The sequence below is a fragment of the Manis javanica genome, chromosome 9 (assembly GCF_040802235.1).
Source record: "Manis javanica isolate MJ-LG chromosome 9, MJ_LKY, whole genome shotgun sequence".
NCBI classification, from domain to species: domain Eukaryota; kingdom Metazoa; phylum Chordata; class Mammalia; order Pholidota; family Manidae; genus Manis; species Manis javanica.
The window spans coordinates 32,329,351-32,346,307 of NC_133164.1; the positions used below are offsets into that span (position 1 = coordinate 32,329,351).

Consider the following 16,957-nt stretch of genomic DNA (forward strand, 5'->3'; position numbering starts at 1 on the left):
CGGGTTTCCTTCTGTGTTTTTCTGGTCAGTCGTCTCAGGAAATGGTACCTGGTTTCTTTGTGGGGACCTTCCATCCTCCTCCTGTACCTGGGGACACCTTCAGCAGCTGGTCCTCAGCATCAGAGCGCTCCACATCCAGTATGAAGAGCTCTTCAGAGCAATGTGGGTGTTTGAATCTCTTAGTTTATGTAATGTAAAAATTTTACTCTGCAACATCTTACTCTGCTTTTGCAAAGAGTATCTTTTCCAAGGAATTATTCAAGTCCTTTAGAGGTGTGTTAGGGAAGAAAATTTTATGATGCTGCATTAATCATATCCCTAGCTGGTCCACTCTGCCTGTCCTGAGGCAGTGTGGGGATGTCCTGTGCTTCTCCTCTGACTCAAGCTGGTCGCAGGCCTTCAGGCTGCTTTCTGGGGAGATGCTGCCATCTCTTACTACTGGGGTCTGGACTGGCAGTTTCCAATCAGAGGTATATAGGATCCTTGGCCATTGCCATGAATACTTTATTGTTTCTCCTGCAGGGTCTGGGAGTACCTAGACAAATCATTTTACTTGCCCAGGGTAAATGTGCCAACCTAACTCTAATTAATAAAGACTTTGACTTTTTTATCTAGACAAAAGGAAACACATGGCTATGGTCAGATAGTTTTGAAGAAACTGAAGTTGCTTTTGATTGCTCTTTCTATATAACAATGAAGCACCTCTACTTAGAGGTCTGAGTCAAGCTTTCCCAGCTCAACTTGTCATACACAAGTTAGAGCAAGACAGAACAGAGCTTCCAGCACAACCTCTGTACTTGCTGCTCCACTCCCAGACGTTTGGTCTGGCAGGCAGGTTTACCTTCAGCTAGGTCAAAGGCATTTGTGCATCTCACAATGAATATTTTTCTCATATTAATCATTCGTTGTGGGACAGCTGCATGCATAGAAGAGTATTATATCTTAAAGTTTATGCAGAGGGGCTCAAGGATCAAAACGCTTTTATACTTACGAATTTCTCCTTTTGCAAAGAGGCAGACCACTATGTGAATGATGAGATGAATTCTGTTCTTCAGCACTCTTCCCAAAAGTTAATTTTCCTATAGTTTTCCTATTTTTTTAGGTAACTTATTTTAAATTTTTGCATTTTTTGACCTTGCAGCATTTTAAGCTTCCTTGAAGGGCATCACTGCCTGGAAAAAACAAATCTGGTTGGAACAGTACTGTTTCCTCTTCTGAAAAATGGGCAGGTGGTGAGATCTGGTGTCCCCATTGTGAGGGAAAAGTGAAATAATATACATGACAACACCGAACAGCATGTCGAGTACACAGTGATGGTAAAAATTATAACTGGAACTGAGTGTTGCCTCTTTAGTCTGTCAGCTCCTAAAAGGCAGGAGCTTACACATTTTCTAATACTGATACACTCTGAAGTGAGCATGTGTTAAAATGTTTATTAACCTGAAAGTCTGACACCACAGCTGTAGACATGTTATATTAAAGGAGGAAAGAATGACGGGCTAGTTTCACTACGTTTCCTCTAGATTATCCCCAATTCTTTTTTTTGTACTGTGTATAAGTATTCCCACTATTATTACCCTGCTCTTTGCTTTTCATTTTCTTTTCTCTTCCCCAGGGCAAGTGACTCAGCTGAAAGAGGTATGCAAGTTAAAAATACACCGACTCAGAACTATCGGTGACAACATTTCTGCCTCCTGTAGCTAGATACTTCTCCGGGAATCCCTAAACCCCAGGAAACCTGTTGAGAAAGGAATAAACATGAGGGATGGCTGTGTACAAACAATTATTTCAAGTCAATACATTTACAGTGCCTAGGAGTGTAGACTCTGCTCTGAGTCACATACCTCAAGGAATAGAAGAGAAAATGAAAACCAAGAGGTGAAATTATAATAGTGGGAATTCTCATAAACCAACTTTTATTATATTTACAGAATATTTTCAATAGATTAACAATAAATCTATCTAGGTACAGTGTTTCATCTTCCATTGTAATGGTTAGTATAAAACAGGGCCGAATCAATCAAGTTGGATGTGACTGCAGAACTGCATACAGCATATATGTATGGGAAAACGGGACAGTTTCTGTTGAGTCACTAACAGCTGTAATACAACTTTAACCTTTTCAAAGAGGGGGGCTTAAGTGTTCATAAATATACAGATGTAGCTCCACAGCATATTTTGATTATTGTAAAAAAACTGAGACTTATAATTTCATTTCGGTGCGGGTTCTCTGGGCCTGGACTGTTGACAAATTTGTTGCACAGTCTAGATGTAAAAAATCTCACAGGGTCTTTTCAATAAATAGCCAAGTCTTTTTTCTTCTTTTAATGCCTGGCATCCTTCTTAATTTGTTAAACTATTGTCAAATTGGGTAACAAACTTTTAGGGCTAAATCTGGCCCCAGTTCTCTGATAAACTATCAGTAGTATGGTTATCTTGTTATATGAATTTTCTTTGCTGTATTTTTTCTAGTTTGTTCAACCTTAGCAAATATCCTTGGGAGCAGGGACCATCCTGGATAATAGCTATGGAAATTTAGTTTCAAATAACTGCTGTGATAAAAATCATAACACTAATTGGCTAAGGAATGTAGACTCCAGTGAAAATGTGTGGTTGGCATTTTGTGCACATATATCATTCTGAAAGACAGAAGAGATCCATTCTGGCTGGGAATTAAATAGAGCAATAGGTGACCAATACAAGACCTAGCCCAGCTGTTGTTATTCTTTTGATTTCCTAATACAGCTTCTGGCAGCTATGACAGTGAGCCTCTGTTGTTTGCCTGTAGGTAGTATTATTATAACTGGCTTCTTTTCCATGAAGGGGAAATCATTCTCTTAGAGACCAAGCAAGAGCCACTGGCCTGGGCCACATCTTTCTTTCTTTGTCTCTCCCTTGGAGAAGCAGGTCTAGACCAGGTAAAAGTTCATTTACAAATGAAACAAATGGGTCAGGTTACTGCTGAGTAAGACCAAACACAGTTTCTCCAGGAAGGAAATTACTTTAAATGGATATCACCTTACTAGTTGAAGTGTTTCAGCCTAGCATTTGGCAGAAAAGAGGAGCATATCTTATTGACTATTTCTACTATGCTGTATTGACTACATACTCCCTACTTGGAATTTTATATTAACTGTATTTTCCTTTTATTACTTTCTCTGTAGCCTAAGAACAGTCGGTGCTTATTTACATAATAAAAATGTAGAAGTTAGTAAAATACTAAACCACATTATGATTTATTATTAAATTTTTGTCTTTTTTTTTTTTTTTCTTATTCTTATTCTTACTGGTCAGTATATTGAATACCAAATCCTAAGACGGGGTTGGTGGGTAAGAATATCAGTTTTTTCATACTAACCTGTTACTGAATTCTGACAAGTCCTCCTTAGTCCAATACTCTTGGAAAAGCAAGGGCATAAATTACACCATCAGAAAAAATCAGAGGAAAGGAAAAATTATGTGTTTTTGGTTTTATTTTTAGCCACAGTCTCTGAAGTCAGAGATGGACTTCTTAAAGTTTTTCTAGGAGACTGATCTCTGAGAGATCAGAGAATTGGGCTAAAAATCTCAAGTAAGATTTCAATGCTACAAAGCCTAAGTGTATAAGAAATCAACAGCTTCTAAATCTGCTGTTGAGAAAGGAAGTTCAAATTTGCTGAAACTTCATTATTATAGGCTTGAACGGCTTTTCATATAGAAGTCAGATCTGCATGATGCTCCTGTCACGCACACGTTGAGTCAAGCTAACTGCTGTTCCCCGGAAGCCTAATTGACAATTTTGTTGCCCTTCTCTGACTATTTAAGAAGAGTTGTGAGGTCAATGGCAACGAGACTTCTCCAAGTCATAAATGCCACCCAGCACGACTTTTTTTTTAACCTGTTCTTTTAAAAAGCTCTTGTGTCAAATACTTAAAAATAAAATGTTTTACAGGAGAGGACTCTGCCAACACTGCTGACCCACATTTCAGGAGGAAAATGAGAAATATAGGGGTCAGATCCCAGCCAGTGGAAGCACAATGAGCACTTACGCTGTAAATGAAGTAGTGAAATCTCCCACTGGAACAAGCAATTTTCATAACCAGTACACTTCAGTGAAATGAATTTTATCATATCCTGTGACCTCCTCAAGTTCCCAAACCAAAAGTCTTCAGGGCATGTTAGACTGGCAAAAAATACACAGTGACCTCGGTAAATGGCAAAAGAAAAAACATCCACATATCAGCTCTCAGAAAATTAACCTAAATAATATGCCATGATTGATACTTGGGGGGAATTTAATGTGTTAAAGCATCAGTTCTTTTCATAGTTTTCTTTTTCCATAAGAAAAAGTTTGCACATCATATATCACATTCTCTAAACTGAAAGATTAAAGCCAGAAGATTAAACAGAAATGTCAGAATCAAGGAGTAGAATCTAAATATCTAATGACTGAGTAAATGTTAAGTTTTAAAGTATAATGGCATATTAGTTACTAGATATGATTTAAACATTTGATTTTTGTCTTCCAACGTGTAAGAAAATGTATTTCACTTTGTTTTCACTGGGCAGTTCAGTACTTGAACATTGTGGCAATAAGAAGCAGCTCCAATACTTCCCCTTGAAGTTTAGAAAGATCTATTTGAAAAGCCACTATATTTTCTGTAATTATTGGTGGAGTGTCTTATAATTTAAAATAGAGAAGTCATAACATTTTTATTAATCTTACACATTTTTCTACTTGTAAAATGAGAGAAAAATAAGTATGTTCATATAAACAAAAATACAACTTCTTTTGTCATTTGCATGTATTTTAAATCAAATATACACCAGAAAATATTTTGAAATTATACACATATGAATCATAAGACCCCTTTGAAAACCTGCTGCAGATTATGCAGTTTGATTGCACTGTAATGTCTGAATAAAAATTATAACTATCTTATGACTTTTGACTCATAAATTTAATTAAGGAGAACTATAATAGTGATATAAAACTGAATAAACTAAGCCTGGATTTCATAGGCCACTGTAAAAATCTACCTTATAATACTTTTCACAATGTGTTACTTTTCATAATGTGTTACTTTTCATAAACTATATGAGCTACTAAGGATATTTTAGAACAATATAGGGTGAATATCATCACATTACAGTACACATGCTTTTCTCAAGTCTTATGCAGATTCACTGTTATGCCGCTGCTTAATCTTATTGACATATTTTCTAGGATTATCTTTGTACAGGCCTTATTTTGTACTTCAACAATGGTGGATCAAATTCCTTAAATGATAATAAAACTGAGGGTCATAAAAGAGATGGTCAATAAGTTACAGGGATTTTTTTCACCTCCCAATTCTGGCTTTTCATTCTGACAGCATTTCCCCAAGTGCACTTCTGTGAGTACTAAAGGAAAGTGTAGTTGATATGCAATCTCAATTTTTCAGAGGAATTTGTGGCTGCATTTTTGCTTCTCCATAAATGCATGAATACTACATGATTAACAATGGTACAATAATAAGTTTATTTTGAATTTCATCTTTATAGTCTCATAAGAACCTCAACTTATTTCAGAATTTATACCTAAGGCATGTATTAGCTAAAACTAAAAAATATATAGTCTATACACATTATTTTATTGTTTAAATGGTCCTCATTCATGTTTCATTTCAATAATATTTCCCCAGCTTGTAAAGCTTATGTTACATTGAGCTCCTCTTTAAATTCACAATGCATAAAACTGCCAGGTGGCCTAATAACAGAGTGCATTAACAGATTGAACTATAAATCAGATGGTTGTGTTCACGTACTGTAAAAACACCACCTATTTCTTTCAGATTATGGTTTGTACACTGATTCGACAGTGATCACAAATGCTTTGGGAAATTTAAAATAAATGAAGAGGTCACATATCCCAATCTAAAATATAATACTATCTTCATTTTCACCTTAGCATTATTTTCATCTACCTTTTTCCATTGTTGTGAAATTAAATAAGATAATGAATGTAATGATCATGAAATACTTCTTAGCCAAAAGCTACTATTAGTATTCAATACTATTAAATCTATGCTACAAATGAGTTAGTTTTGATTAATGATTTAATGCTATGGCAAATATTCATCTCAACATTTATTTAGAATATGCATTGAATTTGTGGTATAAAATACTGAAAATTGGAAAAATGCATAGAAATTACTTATCTTTAAGGTAATTTGAAAAATTTGGAAAATAGGGAAGAATTCACATTTCTTTTTTTAAAACAGTGGCATTTTTGTAAAGCATTTTAATTATGAATAACCCATTGTGCACAGAAACCTGCACTTTTAATATGTGGACAAAGAAACAACAATCAACTATTGTACAATCTAGCATATGAGTAAGGAAACTGAGGAGTCACTTACGTTCATGCATGGTTGTGTGGCTCAGCGGTAACAGAACCAGAGCAGGAGACCTGTGAGCTCACTAACAGTAACTCCATTTGAATAGTTGCATAATAGTTTGCAAAGTGCATGCATCGACTTTATCTATCTTACAGCAATAAACCGGTAGAGTTGTACTGGGACCCAGTTTTTCTACCTTTCCATACAAAGCCCTACATACTATTGCATTACCTTCTTGCAGACTCCTTCTATAGCTAATGAAATTCTTCTGTGTCCCATGAGTGGTTTCATGTTAACAGAATATATTTTACAAATTAACAGATGCAAATAGAATTAGAATCATGTTGCAAACTGAAATAAATATAGGGCAATTGAAAACATACATAAACTGCCTGTAGCTAGGGAAGGTAACGTGAATTATTACAGCCCTACCCATGTGCATAGTAGAGCAAAAGTTCAAAAGCAGAATGAAGACTGATAGAGGAAAACATCCAAAAATTGTTGATTTCAGAATTTTCTTGATTTATCAGCAAAATGAATCCAAGGACAGGTTCATGTCAGAGAATGATATGTTAAACTGCAATGATAACATTTAAATCCTAAAAGAAATGATGCTGACCTAATTAGCATTTTACAAGAGAGCAAAATTTTATGAAAGTTTTAAAAATATTCTTATGCATATGACACCAAAAAACTGGATGTAGAATTTTGGTTAAACAATGAGCTCTTGCTCATATTACATATCCTTCATAGGTTTGTGGGTCATTCCCTATGGATGCAGGCTGATTCCAGCAGCAGGAAGAATAGGGAACTGTAGGGTCTCAGACCATTAATTAAATTCTCTGGCCCAGAAATAAGTTACTTCCACCTACGACATAATCGCCAGAAATAACGGTCCTACTCAACTGCAAAGGGAATGGGGAAGTACAATGGAGGAAACTATGGGCAAACAGTAGAAAATTAAATCAAGGATATTATTAAAAATAAATTTTTCCTTTCTAAAAATACTGCCTACATCTCCAAAGCCCATTAATGACCAAATATTGAGTACAGTGTTGTCCACACAACTTTGTGGTTGGCATTCTGAGGTAAACAGAGAAGGAAAAATGATTCTCCCTCTGGCCTTCATACTCCACAGCAAGGTTTCTCAACTTGATGCTATAAACCATTTTGGTCTGGCTAATTGGTTGTTCTGGCTACCTATGCATTGTAGGATATTTAGCACATCCGTGGTTCTACCAACTCGATGCCAGGAACAGTCCCTGCCTCCCCAGATTTTGACAATCAAATCTGTCTCCAGACACTGCCAATGTTCTCAGGCAGTGGAGGGTGGACTTGGGGATAGTTAAGTCATTGCTCCGGGCTGTATAGATGTGCAAATGCAAAGCATGCCAGGATAAGCATTTGATGTTCAAGAACATACTTTGGTAGTTTGGAGAGAGAGGGTTAATTTTAATTGGGAGAATATGGGGAAGCCTTTTGGAAAAGGTGCAATTAGCTGAGGACGTTAAAGCAAAGACATGTTTTTGAAAGGGTAAAAGTGGGTTAGCCAAGAAAGGTAATAGGGTTGAAGCAAAATCTTAAAAGTAGAATAAAGCAAGATGAGTTCAGAGTATAGCCAGAGATGTGGTGCAGAGAGCTGGTCTGAAATTACCTCTGGTTATAGATAATTTATGAAATGGTAAATCCACACATGGATGATAGAAACAATTACACTGTGATTTTTCTTACATTTCTTAGAGAAGTACATAAATTTCCATTTCCATTTATGGGTGGTATAGAGATTAAATGGAGCAGATTTAGAGAAGATACCTGCATAGAGATTAAAAGGTTAGGAAATAAAATCTGCAAATTTAAATTTTAAGGAAAAGAGGTGTTTTATGAAACAAAAGATAGGAGAAATGTTATGACATGCCTTCACTTGATGTACCTCCCATATTAAAGGGTGGGGCAGAGACAGCGGAATTTACCAAACATCCCATTTGTTTCTCTATGTTTTCCCTCCCTGTTCAGGTTGGAGAGCCACGTGACCTGGCCAATTGGATCTGCCAAAGCATCAGTAGCCAGTATATGACCCCACGGCTGGATCTCCACTTGCTACAGCAACCTAGAAAACCAAGTGCCCACCTAGTACAGTGGAACAGCAGCATTGCCTCAGTTATCTTGGATCTCTGAGTGATCATGTGGAGCAGTGTCCTGTCAGCCTTCAATGCACATTTATTCTGCAGTGAGTGAGAAATACCCTCTTGTTGTATTTAACCTCTGATAGCTGGAGGGCTGTCTTTTTACCACCAACTAACCCATTTTGACTAATATAAAGTAACCCACTTTGCAGCAAGTAACCATTTTAACTAATACAAAGCATTCCATATAAAGAGAGTTCTATTCAGCAGTAGGAAGAAAATCAGTCCAAATAGAGGTTAGAGAAATGCTAAAGTGAGTTAATAAAACCACCAATTCTATAAAAAAAAAAAAATCACAAGAATGGGAAAATTTTCTCACCTGGGAAAAAATTTCAGTTTTTATAAGTATGGTCTTGGGGAAAAGTTAAGTATTAGAATAAATAACCTTTTGAGATCTCTTTTTGCACTGAGACTCTGAGTTGGTCCTAATCTTCCTTTCTAAATTTATTATTTCCTACAACTTACCCATATGAACTACCTTCTCCCACCAAATAACTTCAGAGTTTCCCCTACCTCCAAGCCTGTTTACGTCTTTGTTCATTCTCATGATCCCACCTCTCTATCTCTGTGTTTCAAGGCTTATCTCCACCCCCTCCCACATGAGACCTTTCCAGACCCTGACTTAATTTAGTTCTTCTGAACTTATTAGTCCTGGAATTTAATTATTTAATGTTTGTGAAAAAATCCTTTATTTCTGGCTTAGTCTGTATTTCTTTTAATTTCCATGCTATTTCCGGAATGTGTTAAAAATTCCTGAGACAGATTCATTTGCTTATATACTCATAGCAGTGAACATGTTGTGCACATAGTAAACACTTAATAAAGATATGATGATTGCTATTGCCCTGTGGTTTTGACCCTGAACTTTCCAATTTACAGTTCATTTTTTTAAGAATTAACTATATTCATTTTCTTTTGTTACTTATATAACTAACATCATACTTAATGTTATGTCTAACATCAAAAGGCAGGTCAGAAAGACCTTCAATAGAAAATTGCCCATATGCTACCCCTTTCACACAGGTGGAATTGATATGCAGGTAACCTGGAAAATGTGTTTACATGACACTTGTTTGCTCTTTATGTCATAACTGACCCTCCTCAAAGAAATTTATTTATTTTTATTTTACTTATAAGGATCTGACCACACTTACATTCTTTATATTTACTGACAGAATATATCAAAGAAAACAATAATAATCAGAATACTTAACAGAGGCCATATAGAGGACTCATAGAGAGGCTGGAACACCCAGATCTGCAGAAACTAAGTTAGAAAAGGAAAGACCCCAAATGGATAACAATGTGGTTACTGTGTGATCTACTATATCTTATGATTTATCACGGAATAATTAGAACTCCGTGCCAGCCAACAAAACAACTGTGGCAGGTCAAACCACAGCCCTTACTGGTTCCAAACAAAGGGGTTTTCAGGAGCTCAAAGATGTTTGCCCACCCACCACTGGCAACATAGGTAACAGCAGAAAAAAGTTAGAACATGTTAAAAGAAGCAATGTATTTACAATGCTTTTGCCCTAACTCTTAAGTACCAGAAAGTTCAGCTAGGTTAATTTCTACTACACAGCCTTTGTTTGTACTGACTTCATGAACACATATATGAGTAAACTGTAGATGTTCTTACCTGAAAGTCCAGTGTCTACTGAATATAATCACATAGGAATATTCATCCTTCAGGAGCTTTTGTCCAAGAATTGCAAACCAGTGAATGAAAACACTTTTCATTGTTTTCATTCCTTCTGTCTTTAATTCCAGGTATGCTGAAAGGCCATGCATTTCTACATTTCTTGATTGGTATCAGAAGTTGTTTCATAAATGTGGGCATCACATATTTACCTCTTTGTATTCACCAAAAAGAATGAGAAATAGCAATCCACACTATGGAAGTAACATTCTTCTCTAGTTCAATAGTTTTAAGAGGTCAGGTATTAGCAGATACTGTCATATAGAGGATCTAGAAATAAATCTCCTGTCCATAAAATAAATTCAGGAAAATATACTAAGAGTTCAAAATTCTCCTATTAATTTTTCTTCCCCTGAATCTACTTCTGAGGGTAAAGAGAATATGTGTAAAAGGATGACTGGAGAAATATTTATTATTCCAGACTTCTGAAAGCCCATAGAAATTGTATTTTCAAGCATGAAATTAAGTGTGAAGTTTTTAATTCATTTAAAGCCCAGATTTTGTGTTTATTTTCTTGGAAATAAGATCAAATCCACCATAAACAATGCCAAAGTATAACATAGTGGCAAGGACTTTGAGTTTAAGATGTAGAATGAGATAATTCTTGTCCTGTATGTGCTACATCATGACCAGAGGTAATTTCTTTGAATGTGGTTTTTTAGTTTTTCATCTTTGTAGTTTTCCCTGAAAAATTAAAGGTTTAATAAAGTTTGAAACAAAGCAAAAATAAGAGACCAGTCTTCATTTTTTTATTTTAAATAATAGTGATGTAACTGCTCCCTTTGCCTCTTGGAAATCACCCAAAAATAGTAAGAAGAAACTGAAAGAAAAAAAGAACCCTTCATCTTCGATGCAATTAGAACACCTCTGTAACTGGAGCAATGGTATATATGGAATGGCTGCTAGGGTCAGAGAAGGTCAAACAAGAGTGCAGGGAAATGCTAAGAAATGATGCCCATGGCTGCAGATCTTAGGTGAGGACTACAGGGACTATTTTTTTAAAAAGTGATCTACTCCTTTGTGTTTTTGGAATTATTAGAACAGGGTCTTGAGTCATCCTAGTTGCTTCACAAGACCCAGTCTGGTATGAAGGAAAAGCAGGTGAAGTGGATCTAATAGAGGAACCACACAGACTGTTCTTTTTGTAGGAAGCTGTCTATTGGTGAGGCAGACAAGAAGAGAGGAGACTTGGTGTTGTAGCAAACACTGCGGCTTGGTTGGTTAAGAGAAGGAAAAGCAAAAGGAACTTGCTCCCATGCAAAACCCTATGTCATCAAGAGAAATTATTCTGATGCTTAGAATATGGTGCTGACCACCCTCAACCACCAACATGGACATCACTCAAATTGTGGTTTCAGGAAGAAGTCATCTCACTCCATGCTAAATAATTATATAAAAGAATAGTACAAAATCTGTGCAAAGATACTGTAAGGGAAAAAAATTAAAATGAACAGGGGAAAAGGTGGAAAAAGAACCCACATTAAAAACACTTGCCATGGAACATATGTGAATTGTGATTAAACTGTATGACACAAATTTTTAAAAACCTAATGAAGCAAATCATCTCTATAAATTGGGATCTCAATACAGAGAGAAGGGGAAAATAGAGTAAGGTCCCAGAAGCAAATGAAACACGAGCTGACAGCACTAAGTGAAAAAGCAGAAGGGAAAACCAAATATTCACAGAAATGAGGATCACATCAGAAGCAGTACAAAAAAAGAACAATGATAGCTGAAGCCATCACATGGGGTATGGATTTCAAGACTTGGTAAGACGTGAATAAAAGTGACTAGAGAAATAAATGACAGGAAACAGAGACAAGGGAGATACAACATATGCATAATTAGTGTCCCTTAGGAAAACAGAAGTTATATAAATAGTAATAATAATTTCATAATATTTTATATAAATAATGAAAAGTCATAGGTGCCCCCCAAAATGAGTGAAGAACAACTGTAAAATGTCTGGTAGTTATTTGTGAATGTATTTAAATGTAGGACTAAGTCTAAAACAAAAAGAATTACAAATCCACATTGTTAACATTATGCAACCTATCGATGTAGATTTAAGGAGCATAATCTGGGAAGGGGAGAGAAAAAACAAGAGAAGTGGTATAAATATGCTGAACAGATCATCTTTTAAAACCTAAGATCAAAAGATTTCATTAAGGCTAATAAATCAAGGAAGAGAGGCATAGATGTACTTAAAGTTATAAAGGACAACAAAAAAGACAATCATAAACTAAAATCTGAGGGTCAAGTGTAAGGAAAAGAAAAAAGAGGAGGAGAAATTTACTGTATCTTTGCTGCTGCTATAGTTGTCCATAGACACTACTTGAATAAGTAGATGAAAGTTATTATATAAAGGACTTAAAAAGATAACTGCTAGAAAAGAAGACAAATTATACTATTCACTAGAAGAAATCCAAATAAGCACAAAAACACAGAACATAGGGTGAAATGTTAAATAAACACAGTAAAAAAGAAAGTCGTTAGCAATGGCAATAACAACACATGCATACAGGCACACACAGTGATTAGTCCATTGAATGAAATCACAGAAACTTGAAATATTCTCCTGGCAGTCCAAAGGAACAGATGGAGAGGGCCAGGACCAGGTCTCAGAAACCCTCAGAGAAAGTTTATCTGAATGGTGAGAGGTTACGGGTAAGCTCCAAAATGGGTGGGACCGGACCAAACACGTAATGGGAGAAATCGCCTGGAACAGTTTTGTGAGCTGAATCATGTCTCTGCCAGAAAAAATGTTGGGACCCGTGACAGTTAAATTCATGTGTTAACTTGATTAGGCCTAGATTAGCATATTATTTCTGAATGTGTCTGTGAGAGTGTTTCTGGATGAAATTAGCCTTTGAATTGATGGGCTCAGTAAAGTGGATTATGCTCTCCAACATGGGCGGCACCCCTCAATCCATTGAGGGCATGAACAGAACAAAAAGCAGAGGACAGGAAGATTTGTTCCCTTCCTGCTCTGGTGCTTGAGTGGGGACATTGGTCTTCTGCCCGTGGACTGGAATTTATGCCATCAGCAGCCCTGATCCTCAGGCCTTTAGATTCAGACAGGAACGACTCTGCGGGGTGTGCGGGATCTACAACTTGCAAACGGCAGATTGTGAGACTTCTCAGCATCCATAATCACATGAGCCAATGCCTCATAATGCTCTCAATAGGCGATAAATAGATAGATAGATCCTATTGGTTCTATTTCTCTGGCAATCCATGACTAATACAGACTCCTAATCCTCAGTACTTCAGAGTAGGATCTTATTTGAAAATAGGCCTATTACAGATGTTGTCAAAAGATGAAATAATACTGGAGTTGGTTGGGCTTTTGATGCAAAATGACTGCTGTCTTTACAGGAAGAGGGAAATTTAAACACAGACACAAAGGCAAGAACACCATGTCCAACAGAGACCCACAAGAAGAACGCCGTGTGATGACAGAGGTAGATTATGGAATGAAGCACCTACAAGCCCAGGAAGGCCAAGGACCAATGGCCACGATCAGAAGCTAGGCAGAGGCAAGGAAGGTACTCCCCCCTGAAGGTCTCAGGGGGACCGCCGCCCTCCACCACCATGATTTTGTACTTCAAGTCTCCAGAGCTGTGCAACAATAAATTGCTGTTATTTTAAGCTACCTAATTTGTGGTACTTTGTCACAGTGTTCCTAGGACACTTAAAACAGAGAATAGTCATGATACTTTACAACCAGTGATTTTCTATATTTTGTTACCATCCCTGGCTATCCCCATGCTTTTGGAAATGCTTTGGTCACACGCAGCAGTGTATTCTGAGTGAAAAAGGAAGGGAGAATGGACCTTGACAAGATTTCTAGTCAGTGGGAAGATCACCACTTGGTGGGAGCCAAAATTTGTATGCCTCAGGGTGAGAAATGGAGGTGGGAAGGGACCAGGAGACATAAAACAGTCGGGATTCCTCCCACACGTTAGGTGGTAGGCCCCAGACACCATGCTGTACTTGGGAAGGAAACCTGAGCAGTTTAGTTGGATCCTAAGTAAACAACATTTTAAAAGGCTGGAAGGTTAAGAGCCACTTGTTCACACATTTTTTAAAAGTTCAAAGAAACTTTGTGTAGGAGAAAGAAATTAGTGAGAATATTTGATACCTTGATCTGGATGGTGGTTACATGAGTGTATTTTCTACACATCAAAAGTAATTGAGCTGTACACTAAGATTTGTGCATTTTATTGTATCTGCCTCAATATAATTTCTCTTCAAGTTAAAAAATGTGTGTGTTTCAAGGATCACAGTAAGGAAGAGACTGTAAGGAACTCTCATGGAAAGAGTAGCTTTCTTGCAACAGGAAAGGAAGAAGGAAAGCATTTCTTGGTACTTGAAAAAGAGTGGGAATAATGAAAAATCAATTTAAGAAGGGAGACTGAATTAACTGAACTCCACACAGTAATTCCCTGCAACTCCCACCCATTAACCACCTGTCTGCTGGAGCTAGGGTGGGATTAATGGGATCTCCATTCCTACTGCCCATGAGTGAGGAGAATTTGATTCTCTGAATTAAGTGAAATGTAGTCCTGTCTCCCAAAGGAGGGCCCTAAATGCATTTTCTTTTGAAAACATCATTCTGAATGTGATGGGAGCTATAACTACCACGGATGTGTCTTCTTTTGGATGAATGAGTTGTTGACTTTTCTAGAAAGCCGTATTCTCTTCCTCACCGTGTTTCAATGAAAAAAACACCATCCCTTGCCGATGTATCTTTGTGACGTACTGATAAATTGATAGTTTTATGTGTCAATGTAGATGTCTGGGGCTGAGTAAGCAGGTTCCATGCACTCAACTGAAGGCCTAGGTTTTAGGACTGGTGCTGACTTGACTTAGGATAAATTGCCTTGATTTTTCTGTCCCTAAAATGGCAGTGATAATTGAACTGTCAATTTCTTAGGATGGAGAAATTTGTCAAATGTGGAGGTATTTCATATCCTTTACACTTGTATTAAGATTTTTATTTATTCTGAGAGGACATTTTATTACCAAATATTTCTAGATTGCTTCAACTGAGGAGTTTAAGAACATCTCTGTCAAAGTTTGACTAATTCCAGCCAGTGCTTGTATTTGTTCCATGAGAAGTCAGTGGCATATTAATAGAGAAAATCTCTGGATTCCAGGCAGGATCTGTGTAGTTGTGTTTTGTTGCATTTGTACAAATGAGAAGCAGTTTCTGCACTTTTAATCTTTTAAATAATAAATGTAATCAAATACAGTATTAACAGTATGACATCATTGAGGTTTTTAGAGTATTGAGGTAACACTAGCTTGCTAGAAAGAATAACACAGAATCTATGAAATTTGAGATCAAATGAGGTTAACCAATAAAGAAGTCAAGGAGTCACCTTGATAAATATTATGTCTGTGGTCACAGTCCACTGATTTATATTAATTTCTATTTTAATCACTCTATGCTCTTAAACAGAATTGCCAAAACTATTCACATTAGAAGTTCCCTGAGATAACTTTGAAGTCAAAATTACACTTCCTAATTCATGTTTCTTCATAAAATTTGGGTTCCACTGAGTATGTGAAAAAAAGGAAGAACAGGCAAAGTGCTATATATACAAAAAATAGAGAGAAACTTATCCATATCAGGCAGCAAAGAAGAAACAAATCTGGCTTTGGGCTGATTTTGTATTTCAGTTTGGACTCATAATCCACAAAAATAGCAATGTTTCAACCTTTTGATCTATGCCTTTTTTCTTTTTTTTTCACCAAATAGTTTTGATGTCTAGTCCTCAGTACAGGTATTTATTCAGCTTCATTTAATTTCTTATTATGTCCAGCTTTTCTGTCAATAGTGCATTTGGAGAACAAATCTTCAGGATTGTGCACAATAGCCTTCCTATTGCTGATGTCTGGGCAGAAATTGGGATATTGGTATCATATTGTTCCTATTGATCCATGTTTGTTTCTATTTTGAACCAAGCATCAGAGACTTCTTTGCTTTTATTTATTAACTCTGTCTCCTCAGTAGTGATGGCACGAGGTGGTAAGTCAAATGCCAGAACTGAGTTCCTAAAATCTGGTAACTGATCACAAGCCTTCTAAAGTCAGGTGGGGTACAACCAGAATATGATTCTGAAATTTTTGTTGCAATACAACTAAACTCCCTAGAGTTCTAGCTACACTTTTGTAACCTTCAGTAGTTCCTGTGTTTTTGACCTTACTGAACAGCTGTTAAAGGAATTATTCTTTCATGCTTGGCAGTTTCGTTTTGTGACTATCTTAAAATTCCCCGTAAACAGAGATATAGTGATCTGCATGAGCCCATTTCGGGAGAGTGAAGTCTGACTTTTTATTGCAGACATAGGATTTTATTGTATTGTCCTAGCTTCTGTTATCATCCACCTTTGTAAAGATTGTAAATGGAATGCTATGCTGCTATCTGTCATAAAATTATAACTTAGTATACTTTCAAAAATAGGCAGGTGTCTCTATGCATAGATTTTGCTACTGAAATGGAAGAAAGTTTATTTCAACTGAATTATTAGGTTGCGTATTTATCATACTCAGTTTGGAGAATGAAAGGCTGAGATGGCTCAGTGCAACAGTATCTTATAAGACTGTTCCCGATAAGTGGAACAGAGATGACCTAGGGGATATAGGAATAGAAATCTTTTTGTAAGTATTGTAGGTAGGACTGGTAATATGATTGTTGTGTACTG

General features: G+C 36.6%; 1 long non-coding RNA gene across 2 annotated transcripts in view; it reads left to right on the forward strand.

Annotated features, from left to right (window-relative positions):
• The window catches only part of LOC140843510 (uncharacterized), a 221,666-nt gene that overhangs the window by 202,207 nt on the left and 2,502 nt on the right, over nucleotides 1-16,957 (forward strand). The window contains exons 3-4 of one of the 2 annotated variants that reach the window (XR_012121346.1): nucleotides 8,373-8,586; nucleotides 13,623-13,857. This is a non-coding gene — a long non-coding RNA (uncharacterized lncRNA). Of the gene's footprint in view, nucleotides 1-8,372; nucleotides 8,587-13,622; nucleotides 13,858-16,957 lie in introns of those variants that run through there. The other variant, XR_012121347.1, reaches the window with a different exon arrangement.